Source organism: Zootermopsis nevadensis, unplaced genomic scaffold (assembly GCF_977971745.1).
Source record: "Zootermopsis nevadensis isolate Lab colony 2312 unplaced genomic scaffold, Znev_1.0 Znev_ptg000022l, whole genome shotgun sequence".
Taxonomy (NCBI): domain Eukaryota; kingdom Metazoa; phylum Arthropoda; class Insecta; order Blattodea; family Termopsidae; genus Zootermopsis; species Zootermopsis nevadensis.
In genome coordinates this window covers 16,732,255-16,756,452 of record NW_028259154.1, presented here as the reverse complement: position 1 = coordinate 16,756,452, position 24,198 = coordinate 16,732,255, and the positions used below count along the sequence as shown (strand labels likewise).

General features: G+C 37.3%; 1 protein-coding gene across 20 annotated transcripts in view; it reads right to left on the bottom strand.

The window, feature by feature from the left end:
• Positions 1 to 408: 408 nt before the first annotated feature.
• LOC110833901 (uncharacterized) overlaps positions 409 to 24,198 on the bottom strand; it is a 442,516-nt gene continuing 418,726 nt past the window's right edge. For 11 of the 20 annotated variants that reach the window (XM_022072476.2, XM_022072477.2, XM_022072480.2 and 8 more), the window contains 5 exons: positions 8,295 to 11,350; positions 4,267 to 4,403; positions 3,624 to 3,702; positions 3,111 to 3,209; positions 409 to 2,345 (listed from right to left, as the gene is read on the bottom strand). The gene's annotated coding sequence lies outside the window, so the exon portion shown is untranslated. Of the gene's footprint in view, positions 2,346 to 3,110; positions 3,210 to 3,623; positions 3,703 to 3,808; positions 3,945 to 4,266; positions 4,404 to 8,294; positions 11,351 to 24,198 lie in introns of all 20 variants that reach the window. The other 9 variants (XM_087353379.1, XM_087353382.1, XM_087353378.1 and 6 more) reach the window with 8 other exon arrangements.

The following is a 24,198-nucleotide window of genomic DNA, read 5'->3' as shown; positions in this document are numbered from 1 at the left end:
CTAAGACACAGACCGGCTTGAGAAGAGACCGGGTGAAGCACAGACCGTGTCAAGCACAGCCAGGTGTGGCACAGACCGAGATCGGCAGACAGTCTGGCAGAGACTGAGGCTTGCACAAACCGTGTTGCAGAGACTAGGTCTAGCATAGACCGTGTGTGGCAGAGACTGTTTATGGCAGAGAACTGTTGAGGTGAGGATCGGGTGGGGGGAATTTTTTGATTTTTTGAAAACTTTCAAAATGTTTCTCAAAATTCTCCCCACTCATTCCCTGCCAGACCCGGTGATTGACGGTTCCGGATTCTGCTGTACTCTACCGGGTTAGGTACAGCACAGGTGGGTCATAGACTGAGTGAAGCAGAGACTGTCAAATAAATACAGACTTCCTCAAATACTAAGTCCACTTACAAATTCATTTGGATGCATTATATATGTATTTGCTTAAAGACAGTGTGTACACAACAGTGTGCTCTGATGAAACACAGCATGTCATAAAAGAGTACAAGTATTAGGTATGCGTTTACCTCAAGCAAGAACTTGCACATTTTAGTAGAAAATGGTAAACCTGAAATTAATTTTGGTTCTCTGTAGAAATGTAATATGAAACTGCAAGTGTAACACAGTAATGGTGCCTTAAGAAAACAGCAGGTATCTATTTGAAATCTATGTAAAGACAATGGTTTCTGTCTGAATGTTTCTGCAAAACTGCACAAGTCATGAGGATCATCACATGTCTTGATAGATGATGATGCAATCATTATATATATTAAGAAGTTTTAATACAAGTTCATGCAAGGGTGATAACCATAAAAGAAGATTCAACAGAAACCTGCCCCTGGATGATAAGGGAAAATACGTGAAACTGAAGGCTATGGATTTCTGTTGGTAAGACTGGCACACAGAGAAGAAAACTACATAGCCTAATGCTGGATGTCTTGTTTACAGTAACAGTTACTGTCACTACATTCACAAATATTGTTTTCTGATCGCTGCTAACAATTTTCATCAAACAGAATGATAAGTATAAAAAAATGTTGTGGGCCACACATGGCACAGCGTCTGTGGGTTGAGAAATCATCTTCATACTACCATAGAGAAAAACTTTCCTGACATAGTACTTGTAAATTAAGTTAAAATTTAACTTAGACATATTCCATGAAGCCTCAATCAATTAAGAAGCATTTTCTAGGTGCCACTTCACATTTCATAATACAGTAAATATACTTCCTGCATATCTTACTTTGTCATATTTACAGTTTATTTTAAAAAATAAATTGCATTATTTACATTGTTTACTCAATTTGGCAAACCAAGGTACAGATTTCACAACCACATCACAGCAATTAGGTTGACGTCTACAGGTGCGATAACTTTAGCATTTCTTTAGCTTTGAAACCAAAACTTGGCATTTCATATTACTTTGCATGGTTGGTATGACTTCAAAACTTAAGTCTCGCCATCTTCTTTTTGCTAGCATACAGCGTATGCCTGTAGCAGTGTCTGTCCCATGAATCAAAGTTTCAAACAAAATTAACAAATCAAATACCTGAGTATACATAAAATACTAGGCTATTAATTTAACTACAAACTGAGTATGAATTTGATAGAAAATCACAATTATTACCACTTTTCTTAACACTGCAAGTCTGGTTCCTCCCACAAGTGAAGTTACACAACAAAACCAATCCCACACTGAATATTGATTTATCAACCACTTGAAGGACTGGAATAAAAAGGCTTTAAACAGTGGCGGCTTGTCAGTCTGAGCAGTGGTAGTGCTACACAAGGGGGAAAACTCAGAATAGTTTTACAACACATAACAATATAAATAAATTTACATCAGGGGAAAATCCATACCTGCCCGACAATGTTTTAACAATATGTAAGTCTGGAAGAGGACAGTCATGATGTTTTACGTCAATTTTTTCACTCGACAATTGAGAAAAAGTAATTTGCTGTAAATATGATACACTTCCTTTCCTCACTCTCATTAACAGAACAACAAATAGTCAGCACACAGAATTATTGAACACTCATTAACAATAACATGAAACAGATTGTGATACAAAAACCAGTCTAAAACACGTGGTACCAAGCAAGTGTGTTTACTATAAGCCAGCTGTTTGGACAGCAGCCTCAATACGTGATGTGCCAGTGAACTGCCCTTCACTCCACCTCACACCTTGGTCTACGTGTGAGAAGCAACCGGAGCTGCAAGCCTGACAGCACGGACGCACAGGCTATAACAGTGAACTGCCCCTCACTCCGCCCACAGCGCTCTCTACTTTTGACCGGCTAGCCCCACTGAAATCCTAGCCCAGTTCTGCTTTGCACTCCTCGCCTGTGAACTTAATGTCAGTTCAGCCAATTAGTGGACAATGACAACGTAAGGGCATTATTAAAATAATGATATAGAAGAAATGAAGTGTTACAAATTATATAAATACAGAAAATAAATTTTTAAATTTTTGAAAAATTACAGGGGGTACTGCAGCTCTGCAGCTCTTATGGACGGGCCGCTACTGGTTTAAGTTTCTTTCAATCTTTTATAACTGCAAACATATTAAGCCTTTCAGTGTCTGTCTCCCAAACATACTATAAATACAAAACTAGCTGTCAAAATTACTTTTTAACTTACATGTAGGACACGTTACTAAAATACATTTATCGGTGTGACTTACACAGTGTTTCAGGAGTTAGCTCTACTCGCATAATCAGCTGACTGGTTCATCATCATAATAACAAATTTTAAATTAGTGGCAAGTGTTGACAACCCTTTCAACACTGAATTTGTGTGCTGAACAAAAGACTTCAGCATCTATATGTTAAACATTTCCAATATACAAAATAAATATAATCGGGATATAATTTGACATGTACCTTAAGTCATGACTAGAACCAGTTCTAGGTGTGTACACAAAACTATATCTCAAACAAAAAGCAACGTCCAATGAATTAATTACTGTTAACCTATTGTCCAGCAGCAACTGGTAGTCTTCGTCTATGGAGAAATTATTTCCTGCTATCCTTGACATCGTTCATTATTTCTCTCACTAGTCAGCAGGGGCATACAGAAATCTAAAATCTTAGATATTTCAGTAATGAAAACTCACCAATTAGGACGAGGTGAAGTAAATCCACCTCTTATGTACGGTGGTGGTAGTGGTAGTGGTAGTGGTGGTGGTGGTCAGGTCGACAGAATTCCTGAAAATCTAAGAAACGAGCTCGAATTAAGAACAACACCAATGTAGTTTTCATGAGAGGTTAAAATGCAATCTGCTAAATTAGAAGAAATCTAAAGCAAGATATAAAATTACATGCTGCTACAAAGTATGCGATTTTTCCCTCGCAGAACATCCAAAGATTCAAGATAAATCACCAAATTAGACGAAATCAACCTAACAGCATCCCAAGGGTCAGCGGTGTTGATGTTGGTCCGGTTTTCGGAATTCGTGAATAAATGAAACGACATCCAGTTATCATCATTGTAGTTAAGAATTTCAAGTACAATCTGCCTAATACAATAATTAAGCAAGATATAAAATTGTGTACTGCTACCAAGTTTACATCAACAGCCATTCCATGCTCAAAAAATGTATATATGCTCCAAACTAAAGAAAACTCACCAACTATCACGAGATTAATGTAATTTGCCCTTGGCGTCGGTGATGGTGGCGGCAGTCTTGATGTCGGAATTCTGTTAAACTAAGAGACATGTTCCAATTACCATCTTTGTAGTTTTGATAAGAGTATACAGCACAATCTACCACATAAGAAAACCAGAGCAAGATTTAAAATTGCGTACTACTACCACGAATGTCTCAACAGCCAATCTGCGATCAAAAAGTCAAGATAGATTGCCCAAATCAAGAACATTAACCAATTACTAAGAAATTATGAAACTCCACCTCCTAGGTATGGTGGTATTGGTCCATCTGCCTTAATTCCTAAAACAAATATACAAGCTTCAATTAAAATCATTGCACAATTATTAAGAATTTGTATTGAGAGTGAACTAAAATAAAATTACACTAATGCTGATAAAAATGTACATAGGACATTCTCCTTTCTCTAACTTAGCAAAAAAAAATTCACATAAAAAAATTAAGGCTTTAATATATCTTAAATTCATGTAAGCCTGCTTCATTATGTGTTCTATGCTACTTTATATCAAAAACAAATAACTACCTTAAAAATAAATATTAATTGATTTCATTATCAACAAGGTCACTTAATCTGATATTTTATAAAGAGTACAAGTGCACATACCTCCATATATAGGAGTCAAGTCATATACATTCTTCATAAATCTTCGTGAAGAACCAAATTAGAGAACAGCAGGAACTCTCTATGATGACAGGATGGTATTTACATAACCAGCAGCACCAGGGATGGAATTATGTGCGCTGCAGAATGTAAAATGTTTCAAACAAGATTTATGAATTTTGGACGATATAAATTTGTTAGGTGAGAACCAGAGTACCATATACAAAAATGAAGATGGCTGTCTTCTGGGATGTTGAACCATGTAGTCTGATAGATACTGACAGATATTTCTGTGGAGCTTACTGCCTGCATCATCACGTGATGGCAGAAGGCACCTCTGAAATGTCAGTAATATCTACCAGATTAAATTGTGCAAACTCCCAGAAGACAGCCATCTTCATACTGACGATGTGATAACCGGACATCTTAACAGGGACAGAACAACACTTCTTAGCAATTACATCACATATAAAGTTTTATGTGATTTGGGCAGACCACATTTTCACTGGACTTTGTAGACGTACTTGCATGACAAGGAACATAAAAATTGCATATAAACGTGCCATACAATGAGAAGAATGTGTACCATAGACATAATTTAGAATATTACTTCATATGAAATTGGATAAAGTAAATATCACAGAAAATAGTACTCATGTCACAAGACCATTACACATACACAGTGACTGTACCTCCAAATAAGAATAGGCTTCTGAAAATAGGAAGTCCACTTACACATTTATTTGGATGCATTATATATGTGTTTGCTTAAACACACTGTGTACACAACACTGTGCTCTGAAGAAACACAACATGTAGTAAAAGAATGTAAGTGTTAGGTCTGCCTGTTACCTTATGCAAGAACTTGCAGATTTTGGTGGAAAATGGTAAACCTGAAATTAATTTTGGTACTCTGAAGATGTGCTACATGAAACTCCAAGTGTACCACAGCTCAGGTACCTTAAAGGGAAAGCAGGTATCTATCTGAAATGTATACAAAGAGAATGGTTTCTGTTTGGATATCTCTGCAAAGTGTGCAAGTCATGACAAACAGTTCATGTAGTGATAAATGAGGATGCAAACATACTATACACTAAGAAGGTTTAATATAAGTCCGAGCAAGGGTGATTACCATAAAACAAGATTCAACAGAAACCTGCCCCTTGATGATGAGGGAAAATATGTGAAACAGAAGACTACGGATTTCTATAGGAAGGACTGAAACTGAGGTGAAAAGTGTAATACAGTCCCTCAAGTCAAAAAACTCATCAGGTTATGATGAAATAACAAGTAAAATTTTGAAAGCTTGTTCGGCTTTAATTAGTCGTCCATTAACCCACATTTGTAATCACTCATTATACACAGGCATTTTCCCGGACCGCCTTAAAATATCAATAGTACGACCGCTGTACAAGAAAGGGGACAAAACCAGTATGACAAATTACAGGCCAATTTCACTTTTAACTACTTTTTCTAAAGTGCTTGAAAAGATTATGTACAATAGATTAAGTCATCATATGCGTGCTAACAACATATTAGTCCCGGAACAATTTGGCTTCAGGAAAGGTGTATCCACTGAAGATGCAGCTTTCAAACTAACAGACAATGTGCTAAAATCTGTTAACCAAAAAATGCATGTTGGAGGAATTTTCTGTGATTTAGCAAAAGCTTTTGACTGTGTAAATCATGAAATTTTGTTGGATAAATTGCATTTTTATGGCATTCAAGGAATAGCAGCATAATGGTTCAGATCCTATTTAACAGATAGAAAACAAAACGTCGAAGTAAAACCACCTAAAAACAAACAAAATTTTTTCTCAAACTGGGGAACAATAAAACATGGAGTTCCCCAAGGGTCAATTTTAGGGCCCTTGCTTTTTATAATATACATAAATGACCTTCCTCCAACAATAAAAACAATAAATACTTTAACAGAACCCATAATATTTGCTGATAACACAAGTGTCATAATTTCAAATAAAAATTTTGATGATTTCTGTTCAACATCAAACATAGTTCTGTCTCATATGAGTAAATGGTTTACTGCTAACAAGCTGGCCCTAAACCTAGATAAAACGAATATAATAAAATTTATAACAAATAACTCACCACAGCTTGCTTTAAGTATTGGTTATAATGGGAAGTATATACAAGAGTCAATAAACACAAAATTCTTGGGTTTGCAAATTGATAATCACCTAAATTGGACAAATCATATTGATAAACTGATACCTAAGTTAAGTGGCGCATGTTATGCAGTTAGATCTCTGTTGCATGTTAGCAACGCTGACACACTCAGATCAGTATATTTTGCCTATTTTCACTCTTTAATGAAGTATGGAATAATTTTGGGGGGAAATTCATCAAACAGTAAAAAAATATTCAATTCAATTAATTTATTTACGTGTTTGCCAACAGCAAGAAGCCAATAACAGGCAAACACTGATAATACATACAATAATAGTGAAATAATAATGAAAAATAGTACACAAACAGATTAACTAAACTTGTACATGTACAGTATTAAATATAATTGCCAAATACAGACAAGCCCAAAACAAAAACAATATTAACACAGAGCAAAAAATGAAGAAATATAAATAAAAACAAATAATTCACCTAGGGAACACTAATATAATTGTAAAAGGTTAAAGAATATAAAAAACAGATAACGAAGCTAGATCATCTACCAAGACAACCTATCTAGATCATATCCCTTGTTGAGAACATGCCCTCAAGGGAGACAATGTTTATACCAAACACGTCCAAAAATTTACATACGTCATTTGCAGCAATGACACATCTGGCTGAAGGACTATGTCTAAGCGCACTGAACACACTAAACGTGGAAAATTCTCTTATTTGCCTCGCCGGCACACGTAAACCAACAGCGTCCATAATGGAATGGCAATTTATTTTGCCCTTAAGGACATTAACAAGAAACAACGCATCGAGATGTTGTCGTCTGGAATACATTGTCCTAAAATTTAAAGTAGATAAAATCAATTCATATTTGTGGGGGATATTAAACTGGAAAAATCGGTAATTGCATAAACTGGCAAATTTTCTTTGAATATTTTCTAATTTATTAGAATCTGTCTGTGTAAGATTATTCCAAACGACCGAGGCATACTCAAGCTTTGACCTAATTAAAGCATTATATAAAACAACAAGGCTGTCTAAAGAGGAAAAATTATAAGTAATAAAACGAATAAGCCCTAAGGTCCTTAGTGCCTGGGAATGAACACAATTTACATGACAGTGAAAATACAGTTTATTGTCTAACAAAACACCAAGATCATTTATACAATTAGTACGCAAGATTAAAAAGTCACTAACAATGTAATTAAAATGGATGCTGTTGGTTTTACGAGTGAACGATACTTTACAAAAGAAAATTATTAGATTATTGGCTAGTGTAAAGCCTAGAAATTCATGTATAAGTCTATTTAAGAGATTAGAGATCTTAGTTCTACCTTGTGAATACATATTCTCGTTAATGAACTTTATTGTAAATAACCAAGAACTCTTTCAAACTAATTCTGCTGTACACAGTGTCAACACAAGGAATAAAAATCAGCTTCATAGACCAATTGCCAACCTCTCATGCTTTCAGAAGAGTGCATATTATGCAGGAATCAAAATTTTCAACAGTCTACCATCAAGTCTCGCAAGTCTTGTAAATAAGGAGCAATATAAGGTAGCATTAAAAAGATACTTAATTACACACTCCTTTTACTCTGTCAATGAATTTATGTTGTTTACAAAGAAATGATAAATTTTTGTGTAATGGGTAGATCTATTTGTAGCTTATCATTTCTCTAGGTGAATACTTTGTTTTGTATTATGTGAAATTTATATAACAGTTTGAATTGCACTTTATAATATGTATTGTATTATTATTATTATGATTTTTTCCACATCCTATTGTCATCTGACTGTCTTATGGATCCATGGAATGTAAATAAATTATTATTATTATTGTCATGTAAAGAACATGAGATGGCCTAATGCTGAAAGGTAATACTTGCCTTTTGAGTCCTTTATTAACTGGAAATGTAGAGGAAAACTTCAGTAAATATTCTCAACATAAAAGGATATGTCTCTGACCCACTTCACTTGCATTCTTGCTCTTCAGTAGCTGGCAACCACCTAAAATATCTCAGGGATGTTTACTGACATGAACAGAGGAATAAATATGAAGAGAACACAGTTTTGGAGTCAGTTGCTGCCCCATGAGAAATAAAAAAGCTGAGTGTTGTTAATTCTTGGAATACACATGTCTGACAAATTATTTCACATTACCTTAACCATGATTTTTAACTGAAATGTTCAATGTGCATAATTATGACATCCCTTTGACCTTGATACCACATAAGGCCTGTATGAAGTCTACATGTGTTACACTACCATCTACACTGCATTATGTGAGATGCACATAACACCTGCCCTTGGAAAATCTAGCATTCTTTCACCATTCCCATGAGTCAGCAAGATTAAGAACCAACAGTATATAGTATGTCCTGACATACAGGTGATACTTCACCTACATTAATGGACAGTTACTACAAGTCAAAAATATGCAATAGGCATTTTTGCTATTTAGTCACTTTACTCTTTATTTCTGACTTCTAACAAACTACCCTGAATGTAGTTGAATTACACACTATGTCATGGGACTCTCTCCATACAAATGTCACACAAACTCTGCAATGGCCTGTATATCCAGGACTATTCAATTTGACTTGATGCATACAAATTACACACTAAATAACAAGGGAAAAACATTCCCATTATTAAAATAAAAGATGGCCGACTTAAATTATGTTCACTGACAATTTTATGGCATCATCAATGTCTGTCCAGTCCATGGAAAAATTCTGGTTTGCTCTAGTTCTCGACTACAATTGTGTATGGCTTATAATTGCCCCCCCCCCCCCCCCCCCAAACTAAATGCTCTGATCAGCCCACTGAGTAAAGTTCCAGTCGGTCAACACAAACTACATTCATATTTTGTCAATAATCTTTAGTAAGAACCTTCCATGGCAACACAACAATCAGATAAGGGGTTCAGATGTAATTAATAGGATGCAAAAGAATGTCTTCACATGCAAAGGAATTTACAATAATGTGATCTAAACTGACATTCAAAAACTTATATCTCAGGGGTTCTCAAACTTTATCAGACCAAATGCCACATTTCCTTGCCTATATACCTGCAGATTCAATGGTGTTTATTACAAATACTACCAACTTCCTGATGCAGAGGTTAACATATTACTAAATTTTCCTTAAAAATATCACTCCTTAATGAGATACTTGTTACTGCCTTTGCTTGAGTAATCTTTTAACATCAGTTTAATTTCTGTTGTTGTGATATGCATGCGTCCCTTCAGGTGTTAATCAGTTAAGACACAGCCTAGTTCCTTGCTTTGATGTCTTGTTCACAGTAATAGTTACTGTTAAACACTGACAACATTCACAAATTTTGTTTTCTGATATCTGGTTAACTATTTTTCATCATATAAAATTACACAGTATTAAAAAAATGTGTGTGGGCCACATGTGGCACAGGGTCTGTGGGTTCAGAACCATCTTAATACTACCACAGAGAAACAATTTCCTTACATAATACTGTCTTGTTTACTCAATCGTATCGTAAAAGCTTAGGATGCAAGATACACATAACGAACAAAAACGTATAACGAACAACGTCTTGGAACGGAACTCGTTCGTAAACCGAGAATTGCCTGTAATTTCATTAACATCCTTGAAAATGTTACCACTAATGACACTGCTACAATTTGCACACACAATGGCTGCCACGTGAATTTTTCTATTGATTGAGGCCCCAGATCTCCCTGCCATCTGCATATCGTTCAAAATATTCTAATACTTCATTTTCGGCGTCGGTGGCTTCTTCTACCTCGACGTTATTTTTACAGTATATACCAAGCCCACACGAAAGTTGATAAATAACCTGAGAAAACTAAATGCAACTTACATTCAATGGTTGATAGTTCCCGTTACAGTGTCGGTAGCATATTCCGATCTCCTACTTATTTATATATATATATATGGTTCCTCTCACACTCCACGGTCACTGGGATCCTCCCAATTGTCCGGCAGTGGGGAAGACTGTCCTGGGTCCATTAACAGCATCTCAGGTACAGTTCCATGTCAAAATGGTATTGCTTGCTTATGTTGCAACATCAAGCCAAAAATAAAAAATTAATAAAAAGAAAGTGGCAAGATGTTATTCAACACCAGCAATTTATACCATTCTACTACAATGCTACACCCAAAGAACTCACAGCAATGATTGAGGCACTCCTTCATGACAGCCTTTTGTACGTGGGAGAGCAACACCTCTCTGTTTTCTCTCAACACCTGGCAAAATACATTAACAATTACACGAAAACTCCCCCAAAAACTATCAATCTATCCTACTTCTTCTTAACTGGGAGCAACAGCTAAGCTAATCCACTCACCTCCGTGCATGGGTCCATCTGCACAGCATCCCATATACTAAAACTGATCTGACTCTACCTAGATAATCAACCAGCCTTACTTAGACCCTCTGCCTAGAAGTCCCCACCTCTATTGCCCATGCACAAGCCGTGCCCTGAACACTCTACTTACGAACCGCTACACAGCAGGCAGACGTGCACAGATCATTGGACACCAGAATAGCCAGTACAGCTTTTACCCTTTGTATCCTAGATTTCTACATAAATGGCAGGTCACTGTGAGCTACTGAAGATTCCGTACTCAAGTATCAGGAAGAGGACCGTACCATACAACAAAAATATTGATTTCGTTTCATGAGTCATTACATTTATGTCAGTTCCTTTCCCACTTCAATGCCATTACTCATTTTGTTTAATTACATCACAAAATATTAATTCCTAACTCAAAAAACATAAAGCCCCTCAACATAATCAATACCCCAAAAAATACAAGTAACTCATCTGAAGTCCCTCTTTTATCAGTCTTTTTACGTTGCTCGATAATGCATTGGCAGTGAGGGCTGGTAACCCTACTTCCGGGTTGCGACAGGAGCAGCTGGAGGGCAACCCAATTGTTACTGAAACGGATAACAATTGTCATTAATTAAAGTAGCTATTTGACAGGCTTTGGACAATTTAGTAGTAGTAGTAATATAAAAACACAAGAACAAGAGTGTTAAAGAAAAGAACAAAAATTGAAACAAATAACCGCCATTCGAATTTCTCGGATGTACTTAACAGTGTGACTGGTACACACAAACTCGAGGTGTAGAATATTGCAGAATACAGAAAATCTATAGCATTTTTAAGCTAGAGGCTTCAAATAAAAACTATCAAAAAATAACCCATTTACCTGTATACGAAGTATCATAATAAGCAGTATTTATTTTCACAGATTATATTCATTTTAATTTGTTCTGTTATTTTCTCATCATTCAATTGCACCTCACACCCTATTGGCATATTCATCGCCCTGATGACGGAGGTAGTATGACCTCTGAAACGTTGGTTAACATCGATCAGACTACACAGCGCAACAACATAGAAGACAGAAATCTTCATACTCATCGCCCTGATGACGGAGGCAGTATGACCTCTGAAACGTCGGTTAACATCGACCACACTACACAGCGCAACAACCCAGAAGACGGAAATCTTCATACTCACAGCTGTGAAAACCTCATCGCCCTGATGACGGAGGCAGTATGACCTCTGAAACGTTGGTTAACATCTACCAGTCTACACAGCGCAACAACCCAGAAGACAGAAATCTTCATACTCATCGCCCTGATGACGGAGGCAGTATGACCTCTGAAACGTTGGTTAACATCGACCAGTCTACACAGCGCAACAACCCAGAAGACAGAAATCTTCATACTCATCGCCCTGATGACGGAGGCAGTATGACCTCAGAAACGTTGGTAAACATCGACCAGACTACACGGCGCAACGACCCAGAAGACGGAAATCTTCATTCAATTGCAATTTAACTCCATACTGCAGATTCAGAATGACAGAAAAGCTTGAGGATACCGTTATATGTTTGTTTTACCAGATCTATCGTTCAAGCCTCATTAATACATTCTTTCTCAAACTTCTTTGTCGGTGATTTTGATTGTAAAACATTTTTAACAACAAATGGTTGTAAAGGCATACCACAGTGTCGACGATTAGACCGGCTATTTGTGTCTGAGTCTGCTCCATCAAAATTGTCAGAGGCAATGAAATTGTTGAACCAAAGGTTTTGCTTCTATTCTATTATGCTTTCACTCTTTTGCTTTGAACCATATATAAACAAAACAAATAATTATGCCCTTTAGCAATAATCTGCTCTTTAGTCAATGACAATTTATTTAAATCAGTGTTCATAGTCTAAATTATTGCTCCAAACGATTGTACGGGTTCACTGTGATAGCTTCTTCGGAGTAAGAAATCAAGTTTAACGCCGATTCAGATCAAGGCATTTCTATTTTGTACTTATTATCTTCAATGTCTTGGACAGCAAACTGAAAGACAGGAAATGCATCTGGCGTGAACCAGAACATTAGCATATGCAGACTCACAAGACAACCACGCGCAACTGTATCTGGTATTAGGACGTGTGGCTTGTTTTGTTTCTTGTTGTCTAGCAACGCACGACATCAAAGTTAATCGATAATGAAATGATTAATGTGAAGAGATAGGGCAGGAAAGGAGACGTTTCATGTTACTAGTGTCCGTGAAATGACGCCAGAGATCCTAGTTATGACGGCTCAGAAACCTGAAGGAATCGTCAGCGACAAGTTTTTCTATATCACGCTTTAAACAAAGCCAAATTACTGCAAAGTGTCTTTCCGACTATTCCGTATCTGAAATTCAAATACAAATAATTGTTTTTCTCCTCTTTTCTTTCCGTCCAACAATTCAGCCCACACAATAACAATGCACGACATTAAATTATTCACGGAGCATGTGACGACTTATCGAACATAGAAACAAAATTTATTACAGGTTTTAACAACTAGAAGTTACATAATAACAAATTCTGCCGCCGGAATATAAAAGAAATAGCGCTGCATGTCATCAGAGATTTATGGTTAAAAGCAGTGAGTACAGCTGACATAACAAACACATGAAATAACCTGTCTCCATTTTCTTCTCTCTTTACGATGGCAATCCTTCAATTGTTCATATCCTGTCCTGTACAAGGGAGACAACTTGAAGAGTTCAAGGTCCATCAGTCGAATTCAGGGATCGGGATTTATTATTACTATCAGTTAAATAAGCTGAGCTTTTATTACACAGTTTCATGGCGTCACATACAGATGAAAATATATTTGAAATTTGGTACCAGAAATGGAATGTACAATGTCGCTGGACACGATTATGATTCAGTTCTGCCCATCTCCCATTCTCATAACCTACCACTCGAGAGTCATCTTAATGTTATCCTGTCATAGTCTTCTTGCTAGGGTTTCATAATCAAAATTGTTACATATTTCCTGTCTACCGCACGCTAGACCAGTGATTCTCAACCTCTTGGTGCCCGCGACACACCAGAATTAGAACAGAGGATTACAATTGTTCACTGTAGCGTTTTCTTGTAACAGATCAGACTATTTTTAAGGGCAGTACTTGTAATAATTATTTTCTTCAACGGAAATTATTTCCACCAAAGGCACTGCATTCAGCAAAACTTGTGTAAGAGTTGAGCGACACAGAACATTGCGTACAGAAATGTAGATATTTGGATGGGGTACCTTCATAGCTATTGTTGTAATATCACCACCAACATCAAGTGTTACTGCCATTGTTACTAATATCAGGTTTCAAGTTTCAAATATATGTTTGTTATGCTGCTTCCAACATCGCCCTCATGATGGAGGCAGCAAGGACCTCTTAAACGTTGGTAAACACTACCAAATGACATGGCGCAATAACTCAGAAGACAGCCATTTTCATTACCAGAATTTATTCATCTCCTAACACCATGAACTTAATTTTTATTTTTTAGTGGACAAGCTCGAATAATTTATTAGGCCTAGGCTCAGTTAAATTTTGACTGTGTTGCTGATTTCGGTTTCGTGCCAATGTTCATATATTTAGTTTCATCCGAAAATATTTCTAGACAAATTTATTTTTCCATCTGTAGTAGAATGTGTATGTGAATACACGGTCTACGACCTGATAGAGTTATCCAGTCACAGTTCTTTCTGAGTCCATTCTATTCTACTGATAGCATAATCTAGCGAAAACTTAAGAAGAAGGGTATATGAAGTATCCCTTGTTTAATCCCAGTTGGAATTAGTAAAGAATAAGTAAATGTTTACTCATACGAACTTTACCAAACATCTCGTAAACAGACATACACAAATATTTCCATTGTGTACCAATTTTTCTGAAAACTTATTATATTTATAGGTAGAGTACCCCATTACTGCAGAATCCACGAGCACCAATACACGAGTGACAAATAATCGTTCCAGAAATCGAACGAACCAAAACCTAACCTAACAACTTCCAAAACTGCGCGGTATAGAGCTTTTCTCTCTTATTTGATAACTTTGAAGTTGTTAAAGAAATTTATTGTTGTTATGGGGAGCTAGGCTTGTCAACTTGATCACAAGAAACCACAATCAGCTAACTCTGGTGGTGGTACAGCGTCGCTAAATAATTTGCTAACCATCTGCTGATTCAAAAAAATCGTCGGACCGGCGTGGTAATTAAGAATGGGGGAGGCTATAGTAATCGCGTGACAGGAGAACAGGTGTGTGATGTGGACACTGACTGATATTAATATTGTCGGTCAGTAACTGCAGTTTAGTGGACTACTACTCCGCGCAGCTAATTGAGAAATGATGACTGATGGTAGCGCTCCGTCTGCATATTATTAATACCTAGTCACAAAACAGATATCGAATGATATATTACGTTTTTGCGTTTATATTCTTTGTGATGCAGCACAATTACTTCCTTTTCAAATGTTTGTGAGTTGCCTGTCAGATTACAGAATGAAACATGATTGCACCAATTCTGCGACTGAAAACAAGAGATTTCTTTTTCGCGATTTATACAATCTTTACATAGTCATATATATATATATATATATTTGTGTGTGTGTGTATGTTTATGTGCCTGCAAAATTATGACGAAAACTAAATATTGGCTGCACTGGCTGATCAGGACTGGCTGTTTGCTTGAGCACCTGTTCTGTTAACTTACAGTGAAATAAAAAAGAACTACTCGAAAATACTGATTGATTAGACCTACTATTTGACGTTAAAAAAATCAATCGCACATGAGTAAGTTGTTCCAAACAGGCGCAGTAGCTGACAGTCTTACAGCTGGTCAAGAAACGCATCTATTATGAAAAGCGAGCTCGCCACTGGACTTTACCCTTAGCCACCTGAATTCAATCCAGACCGTCACATTCTAATAATTTAAATTTTATTTTAGATTAATTCTTTCATTCAAGTTATCTCTTCCTTTCAGGTTGTCTAACTAAAATCTTTCACCTATTCCCCTGCGTGCTATATGCCTCCCCATCTCTTTTTCTTGGTTTGATTACCAAAATAGTATGAAGTTAAGAGTACAAAGTATGGAGCACCGCTTGTATAAAACCTCAACCTGCTATTTACTCTTTCGTAGGACCAAACATAATCATCACACACACATATCTCAATGTATAACAGAATAGACAGAATTTTTCGGATGACGGAAACTAGGAGTTGTTAATTTATAGCGGGCACCGTATGAATCTTCATAAAAGAATATTCATTTGAAATGATTAGATTACGGCTGTGTTAAGAAAATTTTAGATCTAATCTGCTACGCCATACGGCTCAAGATGAATGCTTATTGCTACGTTAGGTTAGATTAACCGATAACAAAAACATGATGTCCCAGAAAGGTGTATACTCAATAACACAGAATATTAACCTTGTGGGTATACATCATTTTGAGACATTTTGAAAATCGAATGATTGGTCAAATCAAGGAATGAGGAGGGGGAGACATTTTTAATTCTTGTACATATGCGGTAAGTCTTGCGAGCCGATAGAAAACATTGATCTAAATCTTGTTTTCTGACGTAATGATAACGTAAAGTAACATCGAAAGCTGGAAATATTATACTGTCCCTGATCGGAAAGCAAGAAGGGATTATACAAGCGAATTCACATATGAATCAAATTATCACCAGTAACACTGCTAAAACGACCGCCAAATAAATTTGAAGACTTCTTTTGAGATACGAAGTAAATGCAATAACAAACGTACCTTTCAAGTGAAAACCCATTCCAACATCACCAACTTACGGAATATTTCCTGTTTTTACGTTAAAAGAATATTAAACAAGAAGGCAATATTGTATTTATGGAATTAAGCATATTTTGTATAAAGGAGCAACTGTTTTGAATGGTTGGGGAATAAATGGAAATATATTTCATTATACATAATTTAAATACCGGATGTCCAACAATGCTAATTACAAAAGTAATTTAAAACAATTTAGTAATGAAAGTACGTATTGTTATTCCTTATAACCCATTTGTACGCTTTATATGCCACTTCTATTCTTTCGAATACATTGCCATCTGCTGTGTATAAATTCAAAACAAACACGAATAGAATAATTTTCAACCGCCATTGGATGTCACTTTCTTTCTCAACTGGTGGTTAAAACACAGAACACAACAGGTACATGTCAAAATTACATGTACGGAGAAGGTATGAGCAAATTAAATTGTGGGAATTCTTGTTACCATTTAGTTCAGAATGTCTCGTAAACATTAAAATATGCAAAGTCATTATTACTTTTTTTTGTTTGGGTATGAAACTTGATCTCCCACCATAGCGAAAAACATCCAACAACACAGATTGAGTATGCCTGAGAACAGAGAGTCGGATAAAGTATTTAGACATAAGAACGCGGAAGTAACAGTGACGCCTCGTGGTCCCACTTCCCCCTGAAGATGAACTCAATACGTTGGTTAAGAACTTTGGTAATCACCCAGATTTCGATTTTGGACTTTTCGATTGTTACGCCACGTTGACTTGTAAGTCGATACCAACGTTTCGGAATAATATACTGTCTCCATCTTCAGGGTATCGATATATACAAGACAAAAGAGTTTGTGACCAGTAATAATTTTCTCAATAGTGTGTTACAGTCCTAGTCGCATGTAAACCTTGCATTGCTTAAACCCTGAAGAAGCATTTTCTGTAAGTTATATCACTTCCACGCCATCCGCTATCCACATTCAATACTGATAAGCCTTATAATTCGGGTGAGGAACACTATTAGGGGCAATCCTTTGTATGTGTTTTTTTTTGCTCTATTCTTATTTTCTGTGATCTTACAAGTCGTAAGCATAAATTAAAGCTGTCCCGCTACATGCAATGGAGGTGCTTGGGTGAGAGTTTTACAGCTCCTACTTTTCCATGTCGTCGGCACTAGATGAAGTTGAGTGGTCAGCGTCACGCCCCAGCCACACTTTAAATTGGGGAATAGACCATCCGTAGTTTGCTCATTGGAAAGGAGGCTGGGTGGCCTCCAGAGTCGGTCTGTAAGCAGAGGCTATAGGATCGAAACCCAGTCGTTCAATCCTTGCTATCGCAGATCTTATTTCGAATGTAGGCCAACTAATTGGATTAGTTTATGGAACAGGACTTCGGCACAAAATTCATGTCTTTTTTCTTTCATGTTCAGTGCGAAGAACCGAACGCGTTATAGTTATAACGCCTCAGGGCAGAGCATTTCATTAGAAACCAGTTTCAAATTGCCGAACCAATTTGTTAAATTACTGCTCGCAGAGAACGTTATAACTGATTACACTCGATATTCCTTTGTCCCTTATATAACTGGGCTAACGGCAATCGATGACATTTCATTTAATTTAATTTATGATTATTTGAATCCTAAATAAAAATGTTTATTGAATTGTTACGAAGTGGATTAATTTGGTCGGTTATCATTTCTAGATTATTTATCGTGGTCCTACAACATGCTTGTTTCTCAAGATCGTTTGTGATACTTATTTGCGATATAAAATGCATTAGGCTATTCAGTTTTATCCCCACAACATACCACAATAGCCCATAATCCGTTTAAAGAAGAAGAATATATTATTTTCGATATTTACTAAAATTCTTGCCAGACTAAATACAGCGAAGCTTACCATATTTTTCTTTCAGTTGGTGTATATTAGGATCTATATCGACAGAGTAATAGTACACTTGTTCCATTGATATTAACACCATAATTATCCTTACAGTGTTTGTTGCACTGAAACGTATTAACAGATGCAGGGAAATTCATGTCCAGAACATTGAAGTTCTGTGGAAGGGAGGACGGATGTTTTGATATTGAACTATGCTGGCGATCTGTTCCAAGACAGAAAACCACAGTGGCCATAAATTAAACAAAACGGTCGTTTAATGACTTTACGTAAATTTATTTAAATCGTATAAAGTATTACGAATTTTTGCTTGTATTTGAATGTCTTTTGTCAGTAAGTTGTAGCACGTACACAAGAAAGCATTTTATTTTCAAGCTCTGTTGAATCTTAATACTCACATCCATCCCGTGTTATGCAACTGACATATTACATCGTCAATCTAATTCCACTTTCAAGTACTACTACTTCAAACTACGGGTTCTATATTCATTGATGCGACTTATGTCCAGTCAGATATTGTCACTTTGTGAATAAATTTGTGTCATGACATATTCAAATCACATTATAATCCGTAAAATAGAGCCCTTGATAGCCAGTTTGTTGTATGCTGCGTTCCAGCGTTTTTGGCCGCTGAACTTTGTGAATTGGAACCTCGGAGCGAGTCACTTACCAGAAGTTTGCTGGAAGGGATGGCAGCAGGCCGCTTACAGTACACTCCAAATAAAATATCACCACGTTATGTAACACAGGAAAGTCGGTTTCACTACACTACACATCACTAGAAAATTAACACTGCAGAGAGTATTAGATAATTGTATCTTCTTCACAATTCTTCGGCCCTCTTCCAATTCTTCCACACCTCTCAGACCATGCTTTCTGGCATCACTCGATTCATCACTACCGGTGCTATTGTCCACTCCATTATCTTCAATTATAATACGTTCAATAGCGTCTTCGATTATGCCTTCTTGCTCATAATAAATTTCTTCTAGTTTTTCCACATGCTGACATACATTATTCCATTCCTCTTGCCCAATTTCTTCGAATCTCTGGCTACACCGTTGCTCGACGTCCTTAATTTTAGATGTTGTATTCTTGCTTGCAACCCATTGTTTTACATCTGCCCAAATAAGTTCAATGGGGTTTAAATCGGGATTGTACGGCGGAAGTCTCAACACAGTACGTTTTTTGTCTTCTAGAATCTGATCAATCACATATTATCTGATCTTTGACTTATTTAATTTGATTAAATCGTACAGTTGAGCTTTCAACACGTTGTTACAAAATGAGATGTTTATTTCCAATAGCCAGGCTTTCATTTCGCCCTTCTTTGATTAAGACGTCGGTGGTTTGTCTGTCTGAGTGTTGTGATACGAGGCGTTATCAATGACCAGAAAGGATATTTCAACGAACAGGTGTCATGTTGTTAACACAGCACAGTCACAAGACAACAATATCAGGCTTCTAGACTGCTGCACTGACTCGGACTGTACTGACCGACGGAAACTCCTTCCTTCCTTCATTGAGTGGTCCGCATACTGGGCACTCCCTACAAGGTCAGCGGCTTGCAAAGAACCCGAAAGTTCAATATCGTGTTTACAAGGGCCCGCCATTGGTCCGTATCCAGAGCTCACACCCTACCACCTTTACCTGAACATTAGGCCTACATATTAGTACTAATTACTACCTCTGTCAGACTCTGACAATGGCGACAGTAAGTTCCTCTGAAACGTCGGTCAATATCTACCAGACTACACGGCGCAACATCCTATAACACAACCATCTTTGTACCGGTCGCCGTGAGAACCAGAAATTCTCTTGAGTTAATTTAACGGAAAGTTTGAACAACAGCTTCGCGTGTCAGGTAGCAGTTGCATGCATTGTCGCCACCATTAGTGTAATATTAAGACCCCCTCTCCCGTTTTTCTCATATCTTTAATTAGACAGCGATTAGTGTTTCCACTTGCCGCGGGATGTCGTTCATGCAGCGTGTGATAATTACTGGGCGAGCAATGTTCGTGTTGGACTCTCGTGTGTCAGGTAGACATAAGCCCTGAGACCATGCAGGAGTGCCTCCTAGTGGACTCATTAAGAAACCACTCTCTCTCCTATACTAATTAACGACCTGGCAGTTTTCAGCAACAAAAATTTCCTCTTCCCGTTATATGTGTATCTGTATAAGGCCTGCACTGCGAACCAATAAGATTATCCGAAATCAAAAGTGGCGTCAGAGTGTAGCAGTTACTACTTCTGTTTCCTTCCGGGGATCTTGGGTTCAAATCTCAGTCAGGTGACTAACTATCCTCAATGAAAGATATTAATTTTTCCTCAGTTCCTCCAGCAAAATACAGAAGTCCATGAACTTTTCCTTCTACATCGTTTCCACTTAATACCATACTGTCATTCAACGCAGTATCACGCAGTTGATGAAATGTACTAAAAAAAACCTGGAACAGTACGTAACGACATTATTTCTGCTGCTGAATACAAGTGTCAACAATTTAAGAGATCTCTGTCCCGAATATGGGGCTGCAGTGAAGAAACCTCACCAAGACGCACTTAAACGGCGATATATAGGATAATCCTCCCTTTAATTGAACACGACATTACGTGAACAAGCGGTTCAGAATTTCAATAGCCCCTGCCGGTCCCACCTAGTCATTAGTCTAGCCCTATCCTCTTCTATCCACCCCTATGATCAGGGGGTGAGATAGCTCAATTCGAGACACCAGGAACAGGGCTGGGTTGCAAATATTTATTGCAGGAAGATAAGGCCAAAATTGTAAAGCCGGTTTTATCACTAATCGCTAACATAATATTTGTCTCTATGAGCAAAGGTGCGCGGTTTGAGTCTCAATTGTTAAATTGTGTTATTTGAGAATCATTTTCTACGTTACATTACTCGTTGTTTATTTCCTAAATTACACGTCTGTGTATATTTGCTATCTTTTTCGGAAGGAATAAAAAAATTGTTACTGAATCTGAACCATAATCTACAGACTGTTTATTAATATTTGGATGAATTTGAGACTAAAACGAAATGCAATCAATATAATAGTGAGTGTGTTTCAAAACAGGATTCGAAATTTTTAAAGTGTTGTTCAGTGCTTTAAAATTAGTGTGCTTCCGAATTATTAATCACGATCCGTATTTTGAATCTAAAAAATGATACAGAATCTTCTTGACCAATTAACAGGTAAACACGCGGTGAAGAAAGGCAGTACTTTTGTGTTTTTAGGTAGATAATGATAAAACTGAGGCAGGAAAACTGGGAGAAATCCTAAGAATAAGTTTCCCTCTCCGAGATGAAATAAGTGAGAATCGAACTCAATTCAGCTTACAATCTCTTGAGTGGAAATGGCTGATGAATGCAACAAATCCTGACGACTCAAAAGTAGAAATAAAAGTAGAAAGCCACAAGAGAAGTGGATCCGGGGCAGAGGACAATGGCAATAAAAAAAGGGGAGTCAACCCAATCGCGGTAGGGGGCGTGGTTCGCTAACCTGACTCCATAATGACACGTCACCAAATCCTAATTCGTTCCCAGTTTCTTTTCTGCTCCATTCACCCCTGCTCTTTTATTATTCCACAGATTTTCCATTCGCTGAATTGGCCACTTTATTTCTTCTGTGGTTCTCGATAAGAATCTGCCAGCCCATACGATGTCTCTGCTCCTGATACGCTTTAAGTAGGGACAGCAGATTTTTCTCTTTACAGAAGAAGCACAAATCACAGGGAACCATTTCGTCTGTCAAGATCTTTTTCCCTATTTTCACCCAGCGAAGACACACACAAACAATTCCTAATGCACACGGAAACCATGAAGTTTACTTGCTCGATGGTTTATGTCTTTATTGTTTTTCAATTTATTTAACGATGCTTACCTGCACAGCTCACGTAAAGCAGGGTAATTAAAACAAGAATCCGGAAGAGGTCGTGGCCTGTTTTCAGTTACTATCACAGAATTAACCTCGAGGCACTGGGCTGCCTGAAATTTATGCATTGCTCCATGATGGTCAATTGTCTGTTCCTCGTTCTGAGTACTCGATTAGATGGCATGTTGATTTAAATGATTCCATGCATGCAATTTAAAATTTGTATATGGATACATAATTTACTTGTCTTTTCTGCAAATTTCGAGCACTACAACCAACTTAATCTAAAACGTATGGAATGCTCTCCACCTTACATCACTTTACTTTACGATGCATGTGGAGATGTGTGAGATTTGAGATTTGAGGTTCCAGTCACAATAAATATGTTGGTGTTATGAATTGTTACGCCATGCGGAGTTTTAGGTATATATTAACATTTAGGAGGAACATATTGTCTCCACCTTCAGGGTTTCGGGACGTTAGCCCTGAAGATGGATGCAGTGTGCCCCTCTGAAATGTTGATATCTACCTACACTAAAACGAATGTGGATTCATCTGGCTCAGGATAAGCTCCAGTAAATAAGCTTATATGATAAACATCACGTTAAGAAACGACGGAAAAATTATTCACTACTCAAGGAATAATATATCATGGAACCCGATGATTGGTTCAAAACAAAGAAAGAAACAAAGGGAAGTGTGGGCTAGAACAAGGTATGTGTGCGCTGTGACCGTACTTGGAAGGGGACGACCGCCGTCATTTAGTCCGGGAGGTAATGTTTTACGTCTTCAGTTAATCACGGCGTGTCTCCTTGATGACCTGCGCTCCCCTGTCCCCAACGTATGCTAATCCCCCGGTCGCAGCGCCCAGCAAATCCCTGTCCGATAATCATCAAAAAACAAAAGTAAGTCACAGACTGTTTTACCTCGTCTTTACAGACGCGGTTCATCTGTTAAAATTCCGTCGATCTGGATGAAATTTGTCACCCGTACTATGCGCTACTACTAACAAAAATTGAAACAAAAGAAATGTTACTATTATTTTGTTCTGGTGTAAAACTTGGTCTATGGAGTTGAAGTTGCAGTCATTATCCAACTACCATTCACCATCATCAAAAAAAATGACTAATATTCCTGCTTCGTATTCTAGAGGTCCTGATTTAGATTTTCGGTACTTCAGCCGAAGATCATCGCACCAAATATTCGCGATTCTCCTCAGTCCAACCGATCAAATGACTCGTCATTTCTTAAAGAAGACCACGACCTGTATCTTCAGCATCTATTACAATTTATGACTACCATTCCATTTGGCGTCATATAACCTATTCTGTTGATGAAGAGTCGTCAATAAACATAAAAATAACGTTCGTGAAGGAGCATGACGTCACGTTATTTTTGCTTGCTCTGTTATGTATGCATACATGAACGTACGATAAGTCAACCACGTAAAATGAAGTGGTTTAATACAATTGGCTTTCTCTGTGGTATTGGAGCCGGGTGATCGTCTAGCACACTTCCGACAGAACATGGTCAGCAAGATTGGAAGGGAGTTGTGGGGGTTGTGGGGGGGGGGTAGTGTTGGTAATGCCCCTCATTTCAAGACCAGAAATCCACCCATTATTCTGTGCTATCCTTCTAACTTCTCCCAAAGCTGTGAAAATGCTCCTGTAAGTTTATCAAACATCTTGATGTCCCAGGACAATAATTCAACATCAGATTACAATCTCTTGCGAGGTGCTGATCCAAATGGGTGAACTTTGACCTTACGGAGGAACAGAGGCAGACTCACAGCCAATGACTTGAATCGAAACGGTTTGATTTGTATAGTTTAACCTCACTGTATCATGCCATATGATAATTGTCAATGCACAATTCTATCAGGATGTCAAGTAG